Source organism: Equus przewalskii, chromosome 7 (genome assembly GCF_037783145.1).
Source record: "Equus przewalskii isolate Varuska chromosome 7, EquPr2, whole genome shotgun sequence".
NCBI lineage: Eukaryota > Metazoa > Chordata > Mammalia > Perissodactyla > Equidae > Equus > Equus przewalskii.
Window position 1 is genome coordinate 43,387,526 of NC_091837.1, and position 16,277 is coordinate 43,403,802.

The window sequence follows — 16,277 nt, forward strand, 5'->3', positions numbered from 1 at the left end:
CTGACAAACGTAATCTGCTTGTTTTAAGACAGAAGTGGATTAGTCAACAGAATCATATTTCTACTCAAGTCTAAATCAAGTTATAAATTCTAACCAAATAGTGTGTGCTGGCACAAGTCATATTATTAGTATGCATAGTCATACTGATCTCAACTGGAAGCAATGTAGGCCTTTTCAGTAGGAAGATACAAAAATTTGTAGTTGAAGAATGTGTTTTCATGTTGTCGTAAAGAGATTGTTTTCCTTTGAAGTCCATGGCTCCCTAAAACCTTAGCCCATTTTGTTATATTTCTTGTAGTCACAGGAAGGAATAACTCTCTTCATTTTTCTATACCATCTTTTAGGCATGTTATCGTTTAATGCTTTTTTGCCTGCCTACTGCTTGTTAGAATGTGTACCAGAGCAAAAGAGAAAATTCGAATGCATCAAATGCTTTTTTCTTAAACAACCTTTTTATTGAGATATGCAACATGCTTTTTATTACTTTATTTATAAAGTTATTTTTTAAAGAAATAGTGATGATAATATTGACACAGATGAGGATTTAAGAATTATCTATAAATTTTATTTATGTGAACTACTTACAAATACAGGAAATTAAAAGTCAAGTACACTTTCATTTGCTAATATTAATTGTTATTGTGAGACATTTCCCTATAAAATCCATTGAGTTATTTGTCTGTTTGTGTTCTCTGCTAACTCTTTGAGCACCACCCATTTGGCATATAATTTAGAACTCAGTTAAAATATCACTATGGTTAAACAAACACTATCAGAGATCCGGCCAGCTGGTCTTCATAGATGGTCCACCCTTGAGCCATGCTTCCCAGTACTTATGCTTTTGTGAAGTTCCCTCTCCTTGAATCTGGGGTGGCTCTGTGACTTGTTTTTTAACAAGTAGAATGTGGTGGAAGTGATGCTACCTAACTTCTGAAGCGAGGTCATAAGAGGCCTTGCAGTTCTTTGCCTAGGTCTCTTGGAACAAGCACTCTGGGAGAAGTCAGCTGCCACCGTGCTGTGAGAAAATGCCCAAAGAAGCCAAGCAGTGAGTCCACATCAAGAAGGAGAGACATATGGACAGTCTCCAGCTATTCCTGTCAACCCAGCTGAGGTGAAGACATGTGAGTGAAGATGTTATCTTGGATGTCTAGGTCAATTAAACCTTGATATGGCTCCAGCCCAGCTGCTATTTAACTGAATCCAATGAGAGACCCCCGAGTAAGAACCACCCTATTGAACCCAATCAACACAAGGAACTATGAGACATAACACTAAACCACTGGTTAAGCCCCCGAGTTTTGGGCTATTTTGTTATACAGCAATAGGTAACCAAAATACAGACAGAGGCTATTCACTTTTTGGTTTCATTTTTAATTATAACATTGTATTGCTTCTAAATAAATTTTGCATTTAAAATTTTGTGAATTTATGGATATTTCTGCTATCTTTGTTTTGTATATACAATTCTCTGCTTAGAAGATGTGTGTGTGTGTTTTTCACTTTACATAAATAGATCTTGAAGGACGACTAAATTGGCTTTCTAAAGGAGGGTAAACTGCTTCCGAATATTTTAAGCAAACACTTCGATCTGCAACAACTCTGCTATAAATTTGGTAATTTAATATAATTTTGAGACTGCATGCACTGAAACATGTAAAGGTAATAAAGCCAGGATTTCAAAGAGAAAAAGAGGAGCAAAGAAAAGAAAACTAAAAATAGATTCCATAAGAAAAATAGTTAGCAAGGAGAGAGTTCCTGAGAGGGGTATTGCTCTAGGGCTAATATTTCTTTAGACAACTGATGCTTAATGTCACCTCTCAATCAGCAGATATTTTAGACCAGTTAACAATATAATTTGTGGGAAGAATGGGAAATTTCTTTGTGTGCTAGTAAGCCTGACAGATGTATAGTATGACAGCATGGAGAGATTTCTCTTTTTCACATTTACAGAACTGGAAAAAACAAACATTTAGCATTAACTTCATAAGTACTTGATATTTATTTAAGGGCTCACCAGGCAGGATGCTCCAGCTATTGAACTGGGTGCATTAACATGCTAGACTTAGAGTGGTCCACAGTAAGTTGGAAATATGTTGTACTTGTGTCAGACTTAATTTATGTAGTTTAGACATCATGAAGGGTCAGATTTAATAACTACTAAATGTCAGTGCTCACATATGGTTAGTAACCAATATTCGTTGGTTCCTCAAGGGGAAGGGGACAGGTCTTAGCAAACTAAATGATTTAGTAAGGTGTCAGTTAGTATTCTCACTGCAAAGTCATTCCTTAAAAAAAAAAACTACATGGGGCTGGCCCGGTGGCTCAGTGGTTAAGTATGCACGCTCCACTTTGGCGGCCTGGGGTTCGCTGGTTCTGATCCCAGGCATAGACCTACGCACCATTTCTCAAGCCATGCTGTGGCAGGCGTCCGACGTAAAGAAGAAAAGGAAGACGGGCACGGATGTTAGCTCAGGGCCGATCTTCCTCAGCAAAAAGCTCAGGGTTAATCTTCCTCAAAAAACAAAAACAAAAACAAAAAAACAAAAAAAGCCCTACAGATATCCTAACTATTTGTTAAGCATTAGGATATGTGTATGGGGCATAGAGCAACTAAATTTGCCTTTAGTGTGCAGCAAAGGTGACGTCAGAGAAGTTGAGAATTGAGCTTAGTTTTTTAGAGTGAGTAGATTACCAGGATGGCAAAGGACTATGTGTGTAAAGTAAGGGGTGGAGAATGCATTTCAAGTAGAGGGGATTGTCTAGGACAGGGCCAAAATGTCTTTCTTATGTGTTGCCACACATTCTATCTGAACATCTAATGTAGGACTTATCATCCGCTGTTGTAAAATCAGTCTCTTATTGCCCGCTTCCTTCACTAGATCCTAAGCTTGGAAGGCAAAGACACTACTGCGTTTATATTTTGGTCCCTATATCTAGTAGAGACTCTGGCCTATAGGAGGCACTTAATAATTACAATAAGTAAATAAATGAAGAAATTAGCAAGTGCAAAAATCTCTGTCTTGTAACACATATTATAACAGTCTGGCTCAGATATTTTTATCTGTTTAGAATTCCCCCTTAAATTGTAAGATCTTTTAGGGAAGAGATCTTGCCTTATTTTTCTCCCTTAAATGGTGCGTGACACATAGTTAGAACCCTACAAATATTGATTGAATGGAAAGCAAACTATAGTTCTTTACTTTTTTTAATAAACCAGGGCCTAATTTAAGCCTATAAGCTTATATGAAGTGCTGAAATATTACATAAATGATCTTGAAGCCAGCATGATTCTACATTAAAAATATGAGGTTGTCATATTTCTGTCTTTCTGGTTGCCTAGAAACAAAGACGTGGAGTTATATGAGGCTATAAGAGCTTGTACCAACAAGATTATCTATGCAAAGTTCAGCCTGACTCTCTGGATTTGGAAGTCATCAAGTCTCTAGAGCTTCAGACAACAGTGTGGTCTTCATAGTTTCAAGTTTGCAAAGTCTGGCTTTCTTTCATTGTAGCGCCAGCAGTTACACTTAGCTAAAGGAAATAATTTTTCATGTAAAATAACCACATGAGAACAATAATACAACTCCTCTATATTTATTGATATATCATAAGTATTTTCAGACTTTAAACAATGACATTAAATATTGATGTATAGAGGAAAGGGAAAAGAATAGGAGAAAGTTGATATTTGGCCAACCAGTATTGTCAAGATATGGAATTAAGATGCTTTCACCTCTCAATAAGTAACTAATGGGTGAGCAGAGGTGAGGTGGCAATGCTGGGTAGTGGGCTATTTAATTTCTACTTCGAAGTGCCTTTTCTTCCCGCTCTAGTCATCTATGAGTAGAGAGATATGCAGTATGCCATTATAAGAGTAATGGGATTGGAGTCAGGAGTCCTAGGCTGTATTTCTGACCTCAGGCATTTACACACACAAGTAAAGGTAATTCTGTCACCATGGAAAGAAAGACAGTTCTGCTGATTTGATCTTGTCTTTAGTAACTGCTGCAGGAGAGGGGCCTAGAAGGAGAGAGAAGAAGGTTAAAATCAGTTTCTGAAATGAGAGGAAGAAAGCTGGAGGATCTGCTCGGGGGAAATCGATGAACATTTAGCAACTGTTTTGGACACAGCTGGGAGCAGCTTCCCAGAAAGAGTCTGTTTCCTTCAAGAGCAATTTCTCATGTGTCAACTCGTTTTAACATTCACAGCAGCGCCTAGGTGGTCAGGCTACGTGGTATATTACTAGTGAACAACTTGAGTCTCAGCGAGATTAAGTGAGGACGTAATAGTGTCATCCAAACAGTTGGCTTATAAACCAGGTCTCTTGACATTAACCATAGTGCTATTTCCATTGTAACGCCCTCCTCCATTTGTTAGTAGTGGAGATATTAATTATAATCCTCAAGGACAAGTCTAAAGTTGAAGATGGTCATTTGGAACTCACAATAAACTGTACGGTGTGTATCTTTTTGTGTATATTCCACCATATCATAAGAACCTGGAGGACACTATTCAGTAGTACTCAGCATTTAGTAGGTGTTTACTAGAAATTTATTAATTGCTTGATGGGGGCACTAATGGTATGCAGTCATGGAGTCTTTGAAATAGTCAACAAGAGTTGTTACAGAATCATACATTTAAGACATTTTTGGTAAGCAAGGGTTAATCATTCATACTTTTTTTAATGAAAGGCTCCTTGAATGATTGTCTTAGTTATTGCACAAATTCGATGTCAAGATGGTTCCCCCTTAGCCTGCCCTGGCTGTGTTTTATAAAGCTTGGATAATAAACGAAGCTTGAAACCCTTTTATTTGTCTTCTGAAATTCTGTTTTTGAGCTAATACAAATGAGTGGACCTCAGGTTCCAACTTTATATCATTAATTGCACACCAGGGGAAGGAACTTTGTGAGAAAGCTCTCCTTAATTTAGATTTCAGGTGCCAGAAACTATACTGAGCCCTTTAAATATTCAATCTCATTAAATTCTCAGAACAATGCTGTGTCATAGATAGTATTATTCACCTTTCAGATCAGATGTTCAGAGAAGTGAAGATGTCTTAAATTATACGGCTAGTTAGTTCTGGGATTTATATGCGTTTGACTCCACAACCTGCTTTGTGTGTGTGTGTGTGTGTGTGTGTGTAACTCTAAATAAATACAAAGGATAATACTTCTGTATCTTTACCATCAAGATTTAATACGTATGAACATTTTGTCTTTTTCTTCTTCAGAGTTGTCACTTTATTTTTAAAGTTTTTTAAAAAAATAAAGTTCTTTCGTCAGAATTGTCCAAATTGCTAAGTAATATACTACAGATTTTTTTTTCGATTTATCACCTTTAGGCATTATATATTGACTTCTTGCTATGATGGAATAGAGTTTAATTTAGTTATATCAGCCCTTTTTCTCGCAATATCATTATATCATCTTTTTTTGTTTTCCCTGATATTACTTTAACTCATTTTAAGTAATTTATTGTCTCCATTAAATATTGTATTTAAACCTCCATTTGTTCCTTTAATTATAGTCATAACTCTTGACTCTACAATGTAAGATGACGGTATTAGTATCTTACCCTTCCTTCCATTTCACATTTCCCTTTGCCAACAACCTCTCTATTTCTGTCATTTTTACTTTTGCCTCACCCATATTTATAGTATTTTTACTTCTGGCAGCCATAATTAAGGCTTTCATGTTTTGCATATAGGTTGATTCTAAAAGTTCAACTGATAAACAAGATTTAAATTATCCTGATGATGTGTTATTTACTACAGAGCTCTTTAACGAGCTACAATTATAATTCCCATCTACATTTCTACTGTAGATGCCAGTCACTATTTTTGGATGTCCAAAGGAGAGTTCTCTAAGTATCACGTTCAAAAGAAGAGTCTCTTTTTATGTATTCAACCAATTGCTTAAAATTTGTGATATAATTTTTGTTTGCTTCGTATTTTAAGTACGTTTGTTTAAATTTAGTTTTCTTATAATGTCTGACTATCTTTTTTTCCCCATTGCTGGAAGAAACTTAAGCAAAATATTTTCACAATTCATATTTATTCTATCTATTGCTTGTAGCCCATCTCATTCCACTTGACTCTCATTGACTTACTGTTCTACTTTGATGTTTTGCTTCATATGTAATGTTCTGTAACTTTCTTGCACAGCTCTTGTTTCCCCAAAATTCTAACAGTCTTTTCTTTCCTTAGATTTTTTAGCCTTTATCCCATTCTTCATATTTCCAGTGTGGCACTCATAGTTAGTCCTCTTTATCTCCAAGAGGTTTTTCTTCTGGAATTTGCATCGTTGTGCTCCAAAATAAACTGGTTACTTTCTAGATCTGCCATGCAGCTGCAGTCCTGGGACTTACATTCACTCTTCTCCTGGGTGTTGATCTATTGTTTCTTGAATCTCATGTCTTTGTCTTGTTTTCTTTTTTTTTTTTTTGTTAGACTTCACCCTCAAGTAACTTCCCAGGGAAGTGAGTCAGGGCAGTAAATTTTCTAAATCCTTGCATGCTGAAAATGTATGTAATTTGCCTCTCCCACTAGATTGGTTGCTTTGCTGGATATATTTCTCTAGGTTGAAAGTTATTTGCCTCAGAACATTGCTGTCTTCAAGCACTGCATATTGCTTATGAGAAGTTTGACACCAATTTGATCCTGGACCTTTTAAAGAACATTTAAAAAAATCTGTTTCTCCGGAAATCTTAAGGACATTTGATGTGAAAAATTTTACAATATAAGTCTAAGTACTTATCAGTGTTTGTTCAGCCTCTAAATTTGAAGACTAACTCCTTCATTTAATTCTAGAAGATTTTCTGCACTTTCTCTTTTAATTTTCTTTTTATCATTTTCTTTTTGGAAAGTCTATTAATTTGATATTGGAATATCTATTTACCTTCTTTCCTCTTCTCATATTTCTGTCTTTATTATTTTGTAATATACTCTGGAAGATTTCACCAATTTTTATATTCTAATTCTGAGTTATTATTTTTTTATAATCACAAGTTCTGTCTTGTTTTCTGTTCTTTATTCATAGCATCCTTTTCTTATTTTAAGGACAAAACATCTTGGGCATCTGTGTGGTTCTAATTAGAACTGTAATTTAAGTTCTTTTACCTTTCCTGATAAATGCTTGTTTCTTGAGTCAGTTTCTCCATCTTAGACTTCCTCATGCAGGCTTTCCTTAAAAGACTGTAATGTGTAGTTGCCTGTTCAAAATTAAGAATTGTTCAAGTGAAGAATTAAGATGGTTAGTTGACTGTGTACTCTAGGCATGAGAGCAGGATTTGTTTTGGCCTAAAAGGGCAGGAAGTTGTTATACTAGGATTCTTCAACATAATAGAATGCTAAGACTTGACTCTGGGTACCAACAAGGAGACTTGTTGTCTTGGCTCTCTCTAGAAAGTTTATTCAGTTTTACTTAAAAAAAAAACTATTCATTTTTGGAAACTGGATATGAATGTCTGGCTGGAAATCATTCTGAACATAGAAGTAGGAGACGGGCTTGAGGAGCTTAAGTGAACCTCATATAGACCTTCAGTAAATATTCCTCTTTTTAGTCCTGCGTGTCTCTCCTTTACATCCATCACCACTTCCACGTCTGATTCTAGGACGTCTCTCAGGTACTTCTCGGCATCTATCTTCTTTCACAATGTAGTCTCCTCTGCATATATTTCTATCCAGTTATCGTTTACCAGAAATTTGTTGAATTGTCTTGTCCGTTGATGGTCCTTCCTTCTATTTGCTTAGTTGTTATAGTTTTATAACATTTTAATTTCTTACTTTTAATGGAGATTTAGCAGAGGAAAGATATAAATGCATGTGTTTTATCTACTGTATTAGTTTCCTATGGCTCCTATAACAATTATCACAAATTTCTTGGATTAAAACAACAGAAGTTTATTCTCCCACAGTTCTGGAGGACAGAAGTCTAAAATAAGTACCACTGAGCTGAAGTCAGGTTGCCAACAGGGTCATGCTCCCTCCAAAGGATCTACTTGAGACTACATTTTCCGGCCTTTTCCAGTGTCTAGAACTGCATTCCTTGCATTCCTTGGTTCATGTCCCCTTCCTCTATCTTCAGAGTCCCCTTCATGTCCCTTTCCTCCATCTTGCAATACCTTCTCCCTTTGACTCTACTTCCCTCTGCTTCTGTTACACGGTCTTTTTCTATTCTGTGTCAAGACTCCCTCTGCCTCCCTATTATAAGGATACATGTGATGGCACTTAGGGTCCACCTGGATAATCCGGGATAATCTCCTCATTTTAAAATGCTGCAAAGTCGTTTTTGGCCATATAACTTAAAGTTACAGATTCCAGGGATTAAGATGTGGATATCTTTTGCGGAAACATTATTCAGCCTACCGGTTTGAATCCAGTGTATATTGCCTTTTACAAAGTGCTTAAGAGAGCAGGGAGAGGGAGAATTAATGTGGCAGTGGTAAGAAATTTCTCCAGGATACATTTACCATGAAATAGTTAGACTTTGAAAGCTGTGTTAGTCTTTTTAATGTCAATGATTCTCAAATCATTTGCCTATGGCCCGTGAGCAAAAGAATCCCTTCTGTTGCCCTTTGCCACTCCACAAACTTTCCTGGAGACAATGAGGAAATAGTCAATTTTCACTAAATAAAACACTGTTTTTATATGGTGAACAATTACTCCTATAGGTCTGTTTCCTAGCCTATTCATTTAGTTCTCCATTATGTATTGTTTTGTGATAGCACCTGTATTATTTATCTTCATATTTTGAGTCTCTAAGCTAAAATTGACCTCACTTTCTCAATATCCCCCAAATAATTTTCTATATGTTCTGAATGGTCACCAGTTTCTTTCTCTAATAAAAATGATAATAGACATAATGAGCTCTTTTTCATTTACAATCATTTTATATTCACTATTTAATATGATTCTCATGAACTCTATGTGGTCATCATTTATTATTATTGCCATTCACAGCTTGAGAAACTGACTCTGGGATAAGAAGTGACTTGTTCAAAACCAGATAGCTAGTCAATGGCAGATCCAGATTTTAAATTGTCTAGTAGTATAACTAGTATCAGAATTGGTAGTGTTTCAATTATATATTACTATAGGGACTGTTTGCGAGCTAAAAATGTTATGGATTTGAATCTTTCACAAAATTCTCTACTTATTCTTGGATGAATTTTAATAATGTAACTATAAACACATTTTACAGCAGTAAAATTTAAAATATGAATCATAAAAAAAGCCAAAGAAAATTTGTAAGCTCTTGGAAAGACAGTTCCAGCAACGCTTTCCATGTCTTAAGTAATTTATAAAATGCTTGTGTTTGGAAAGGTTTCATTCTCCTTTCTCTGTTTGTTGCAAGCATGTCTCTTCTGTCATAAAGACTCCACTGCTTTGGCAAAATAAGTTAGAGCAAAATTTATAAAGTGTATCTAAAAACATGTTCATCTTGCTGTAGAAAGTAAAATTTTAGAAGTTCGACAGTTGGGCATCCAGATTTGAAGAAGAAGAAAAAATACTAAGCAAGCCAACATTTCACTTTGAAATAGAAAACATAATCCAAAATTAGGAAAAGGTGACAATTTGGAAAATCACTTATGAGCTGATGTATAATAACACGCTTTGAATTCCATTTTTTAATATGTAACATTTCACAGGGTTCTAAGTAAGAATCTGAAATAGACACAATGGTCCAAGTAGCATCCACCCTCCTTGCTAAAAAATATTCTGAACTGGCACATGTTTAGCGAATATTTCCAAAGAAAATATTTCTGATATGACTGAGGAATTAGTGTATTGTTGATTCAAATTGACAAAACTATCAGAGTTTTAGATATACTTTAACATAAAAAAGAAAAGAAAACAAACTATTTTTTATGTCCTAGTTCAAGTTCAAAACCTTACATTATTTTTTCTCCTCTTGCAAGTCTCCTCCTACTTTTTTCTTTTGCTAGGCCAGATCCTTCTCTAATTCATCTAATGTTGATCATGCCCCTATATTATGTCAGACATTACATTCAGATTCCTCACCTCACTTTATCTTCCAAAGAACTTTATGACACAAGTACTATCGTTTCTTTTTACAGATGAGAAGACCAAGAATCAAGGGATGAAATGATTTCTCTAAAATCATACCACTGAGAAGTAGTGGAAGCCAGATTCAAAGCAACATCCAACTACAGGATTGTTTAAGACTTGACTTTTTAGCCACCTCAGCATACGATGGTCTTCATCACTGAATTTCTGACGTGTTTATAATCTACTTTGTTATTTAATCCTTTTTTATTAAAGTTATTTTCCCAAATAGAGCAAAAACTCTTTAAGGTTAGAGACCTTGTATCATACCTTTACCATATCCTCCACATTGTCTTATACAATGATAAACACAGGAGCTCTGAAAATCACTGGTCAGTCCTAGATACACTCAAATAGATCTTTGGGTAATGAGAAGACATTCATTTATTGGTGAGTGTGAAGCTGATTCTTAGAATCATCACTGGCTTTTTCAAATTAATGCAGACAGCACCTGCTCACTGGCTATATTTAGGAAGAGGATCCTACTAACTGCTTCATGGACTCCATCAGGAAGCCCATCTATAAGCCTCTGGGGATGGCTTATCTGCAGATCCCCCCTAACTGGCCCACAGCTACTTTCAACTTTCTGCACATTTCACCTACCTCTCTATCCTCCACTCTTCCTGTTTTTGCCCCTGTGGGCAATGAGTGCAAGCCTATACAGATGGCTATGTACAAAAAGTTGTCACAACACAGTGTGACTGAGAAAAAGCACACAAACTTAAGCTTTTAGCACCACCCTAAGGAAAGCAAAAAGGAGGATGTCAGCACACAGCCTGACTTTTCAGGATTGATAGAAGGCAAACAATCTTAAGAATTCCCTCCTAAGAGGGAATAAGAGGTGTGGAGCAGTTATATCCATAGACAACATATGAGAAAGCCTCAGAATCAGTAGCAGGGCTGACAGAAGGTATTTTTCTCCCAAAGCCAGTCAGTAAAGACTGAAGGAAGTGACTGCTTTTTCAAATGTGAAGACAGCAATGCAAGGCATCAAAGAACATGAAAAATCAAGGAGGCATGATGCCAATAAAAGGTCACAATAGTTTTCCAGTAACTGATCCCAAGGAAATGTATGTCTGTGATTTGCATGATAAAGACTTCAAAATAGTTGTTTTAATGAAGCTCAGTGATCTACAACAAAACAGAGAAAAACAAATCAAAGCAGGAAAGTAGTACATGAACAAAATGAGAAGTTTAACAGAGTGATAGAAATCATAAAAAAAGAACTAAATAGAAACTCTGGAGCTGAAGATTACAATGAATAAACAGAAAAAAACTGCAATAGAGAGCATCAACAGCAATCTTGATCAAGCAGAAGAAAGAATCTATGAAGTCAAAGACAGATCATTTGAAATAACCAGTCAGAAGAGAACAAAGAAAACAAGAATGAAAAAGAGTGAAGAAAGCCATATGATTTATTGAACACCATCGAGTAAAACAATGTATGCTTTATTGGAGTCCCAGAAGGAGAAGAGAAAGAGATAAGGGTAGAAGGCTTATTTAAAGAAATAATAGTTGAGAACTTCCCAAATCTGGGGAAAGATTTGGATATCCACGTTCGTGAAGCTCAAGGTCCCCCACAAATTTCAACCCAAAAAGTTATCCTTCAAGATACATTATAATAAGACTGTCTAAAGTTAAAGATAATGAAAGAATTTTAAAAGCAGCAAGTGAAAAAGAATTCTTTATATACAAGGGAACACTCATCAGGATATCAGAAGATTTCTTAAAAGAAACCTTGCAGGAAAAGAGAGAGTAGATGATATATTCAAAATGCTCAAAGACAGAAACTGCTAACCAAGAGCATTTTACCCAGCTAAGTTGTTCTTTAGAAAGGAAATAAAGACTCTCTCAGACAAATGAAAGCCGAGGGAATTCATCATCACTAGGCTTGCCTACAAGACATACTGAAAGGAATTCTTCAACCTGAAATGAAAGAAGACTAATTAGAAACATGTCAACATATGAAAATATAATACACACTGGTAAAGGTAAGTCTATAGTTAAGTTCAGAATACTCTCATACTGTAATATGGTAGTGTGTTAATCACTTAACTCTGTTACAAAAGTTAAGGAAAAAAGAATTAAAAATAATTATATGTACAATAATTTGTTAATAGATATACAATATAAAAAGAAGTAAATTGTGAAACCAAAATACAAAATGTGTAGAAAGGAGTAATGGGTAGAGTTTTTATATGTGATTGATGTCAGGTTGCCATTAGCTTAAAATAGACTGTTGTAAGTAAGAGATGTTTTTTGTCAGCCACATGGTAATCACAAAGCAAAAACCTACAGTAGATTCCTAAAAGAAAAGAGGTGGGAATCAAAACATACCACTATGGAAAATCAAATTCACAAAGGAAGGCAGCAAGAGAGGATTAAAGGAACAAGGAAACTACAACACAGCCAGCAAACAGTTAATAAGATGGCATTAGTAAGTCTATCTATCAATAATTACTCTAAACGTATATGGATTGAAATCTCCAACCGAAATGCATAGAGTGGCTGAATGGATTAAAGAAAAGGAGACCCAATGTGTGCTGCCTTCAAGAGAGTCACGTCAGCTTTTAGAACACATAGGTTCAAAGTGAAAGGATCTAAAAAGATATTCCATGCAAATCAAAAAGAAAATAGAGCGGGAATAGCTATACTTATATCAGACAAAACGGACTTTAAGTCAAAAACTGTAACAAGAGAAGGTCATCATATAATGATAAAGGAGTCAATTCATGAAGAGAATATAACAATTGTAAATATACATATGCACTCAGCATTGGAGTATCTAAGTGTATTTAACAAATGCTAACAGATCTGAAGAGAGAAATAGACAATAACACGACAATGGTAGAGGACTTCAACGCCCCACTTTCAAAAATGGGTAAATCATTCAGACAGAAAATCAATATGGAATCATAATGGATATAATAGACACATACAGAACATTCCATCCGACAGTAGCAGAATACACATTCTTCTCAAGTACACATAAAACTTTCTCCAGGATAGATCATTTGATAGGTCACAAAACAAATCTTAGCTTTTAAGAAGATTGAAATCATACCAAGTATTCCTGACCACAATGGTATGAAACTAGAAATCAATAAACGGAAGAAAGCTGGAAAATTCACAAATATGTTGAAATTAAAGAACACACTTCTGAACAGCCAATGAATCAAAGAAGAAGTTAAAAGGGAAATAAAAAAATAAGCAAACATTAAATGGAAACACGACATACCGAAACTTACATGATACAGCAAAAACAGTTCTAAGATGGAACTTTATAGTGATAGACACTTACATTAAGAAAAGAAAGGGGTTGGACCCGTGGCCAAGTGAAGTTCGCACACTCTGCTTTGGTGGCCCAGGGTTTTGCTGGTTCAGATTCTGGGCGCCAACATAGCCCCACTCATCAGCCCACGCTGAGGCAGCGTCCCACATAGAAGAAGAAGAAGAAAAAAAGAAGATTGGAAACACACGTTAGCTCAGGTGCCATTCTTTAAGAAAAAAAAGAGGAAAACTCTAAAATTCCACCAAAATCTGTAAGAACGAATAAACAAATTCAGTAAATATTCAGGATATGAAAATCAGTTGCATTTTTATATATTTATAATGAATGATCAGAAAGAGAAATTAAGAAAACAATCCCACTTACAATAGCATCAAAAAGAATGAAATATTTAGAAATAAATTTAACTAAGGAGGTAAAAGATCTATACACTGAAAACTGTAAGACATTGATGAAACAAATTGAGGAAGGCACAAACAATTTATAAGATATCCAGCCTTAATGGACTAGAAGAATTAGTATTGTTAAAATGTCCATGCTACCCAAAGTGATCTACAGATTCAGTGCAATCCATATCAAAATTCCACTTGCATTTTTCACAGAAAGAGAAAAAAGCAATCTTAAAGTTTGTGTGGAGCCACAAAAGATCCAAAATAGCCAAAGTGATCTTGAGAAAGAAAAACGAATCTGGAGGCACTGCACTTCGTGATTTCAATCTATATTAAAAAGGTATAGGAGTTAAAACACTATGGCATTGGTATAAAAACAGATACGTAGAACAATTGACAGCACAGAAATACACCCATACATATATGGTCAACTAATTTTTGACAAGGTCACCAAGAATGGGGAAAGGATTGTTTCTTCAGTAAATGGTATTGGGGAAACTGGATATCCTTATGAAAAAGAATAAAACAGGACTTCTGTCTCATACTGCTCACAAAAATTAACTTGAAATGGATTAAAGAGTTAAATGTAAGAATTGAAATTGTAAAACTCGTAGAGGAAAACATAGGAAACATCTCCTTGATATTGGTCTCGGCAATCATTTTTTGGATATAACACCAAAAGCAAAAGCAACAAAAGCAAAACTAAACAAGAAGTGCTACATCAAACCAGAAAGCTTCTGCACAGCAAAGGAAACAATCAACAAAATGAAAGAGCAGCTTCATTGAATGGAGAAAATATTTGGTATATTTGGTAAGCCATATATTTGGTAAGTGTCCAGCATGAAAACGTGCTCAATATCACTAATCATCTGAGAAATGCTACCTCACACCTGTGAGGGTGGCTTTTATCTAAACGACAACAGATAACAAGTGCTGGCAATGATGTGGTAAAAAATAGAACCCTTGTACACTGGTGGTGGGAATTAGTATGCCATTATGAGGGTTTCTGAAAAAATTAAAAATATATATACTATATGACCCAACAATCTCATTTCTCAGTATTTATCTGAAGGAAACAAAATCAATATCTTGAAGAGATATCTGAGTTCCCATGTTCATTGCTGCATTGTTCATAATAGCCAAGATATGGAAACCACCGAAATGTCAATGGATGAATGGATAAAGAAATGTGCTATGTATATACACTGGAATATTATTTTGTTATGAGAAAGAAGGAAAGCCTGTCATTCGAAACACTATGGATGAATCTAGAGGATGTTATGTTAAGTGAAATTAGCCAGACAAAGGAGGAGAAATAATGTATGATATTTTTAGATGTGGAATCTAAAAAGAAATAGTTGGACTCATAGAAACAGAGAGTAGAATGGTAATTACCCAGGGCTAGAGGGCTGGGGGAGATGAGTAGATGCTGGCCAAAGGGATAAGTCTACCATGATAAGATAAATAAGCTCTGGGGATCTAATGTACAGCATGATGACTATGTTAATAATATTGTGCTTTGTAAATGAAACTTGCTAAGAGGGTAGTTCTTTGCACACACCCAAAGGTAACTATGTGAGGTAATGGATATGTTAATTAACCAGATCGTGGTGACATTTCATAAGGCAAATGCAAGTCAAATCAGCATGTTGTACGCTTTAAGTATATACAATTTTATTAATCAAATTATACTAAAGTAAAATTGAAAAAAGATCAATAACATAACTTTCTCTCTTAAGGCACTGATAAAAAAAGAACAAACTAAACCTATGCAAGCCAAAAAAAAGAAATAGTAAAGATTAAAATGGAAATTAATGAAATCAAAAAGAGGAAAACAACACAGACAATCAATAAACCAAAACTGGCTCTTTGAAAAGATAAAAAATATTGACAAATCTTTAACTAAACTTACCAAGAAAAAAGAGAGAAGACATGTTGCTAAAATCAGGAATGAAGAGAGGACATTTCTACTGACCTTACGGAAACAGTAAAAGATTATAAGTTAATTCTATGAATAACTCTATGCCAACAAATTAGATAATTTAAATGAAATAGGCAAATTCCTAGAAGGACACAAACTAATGAAACTTATACAAGAAGAAATAGAAATCCAAATACACATTCGCCAAGCAGAGACTGAATTTGTAATTAAATATCTTCCTCCAAAGAAAATCTCAGCTAAGATTTCCTAGTCAGTTTTACCAAATATTTAAAGAATAATTAAAACCAACTTTTCAAAAACTCTTTCAAAAAAGTAGAAGAAGAGGGAACATATTTTGGTTCATTCTATGAGGCCAGTATTACCCTGATACCAAAATAAGACAAACACATCACAAGAAAAGAAGGCTACAGACCAATACCAATTATGATTGCAGGCAAAAAAAAAAAAAAAAAATCCTCAATAAAATATTAGCAAACCAAACTCAGCAACGCTTAAGAAAAACATACACCATATCCAAGAGGGCTATACTCCAGGAAAGCAAGATTGGTTTAGTATCTGAAAATCAATTAATGTAATACACCATATGAATA

The 16,277-nt window shown here is 35.0% G+C and overlaps 1 long non-coding RNA gene across 1 annotated transcript; it reads left to right on the plus strand.

Annotated features, from left to right (window-relative positions):
- The first annotated feature begins 955 nt into the window (after positions 1 to 955).
- LOC139084829 (uncharacterized) lies at positions 956 to 11,454 on the plus strand. Its single transcript, XR_011542617.1, has 2 exons — positions 956 to 1,121; positions 10,079 to 11,454. It is a non-coding gene; the product is annotated as an uncharacterized lncRNA (long non-coding RNA).
- The last annotated feature ends 4,823 nt before the right edge of the window (positions 11,455 to 16,277 follow it).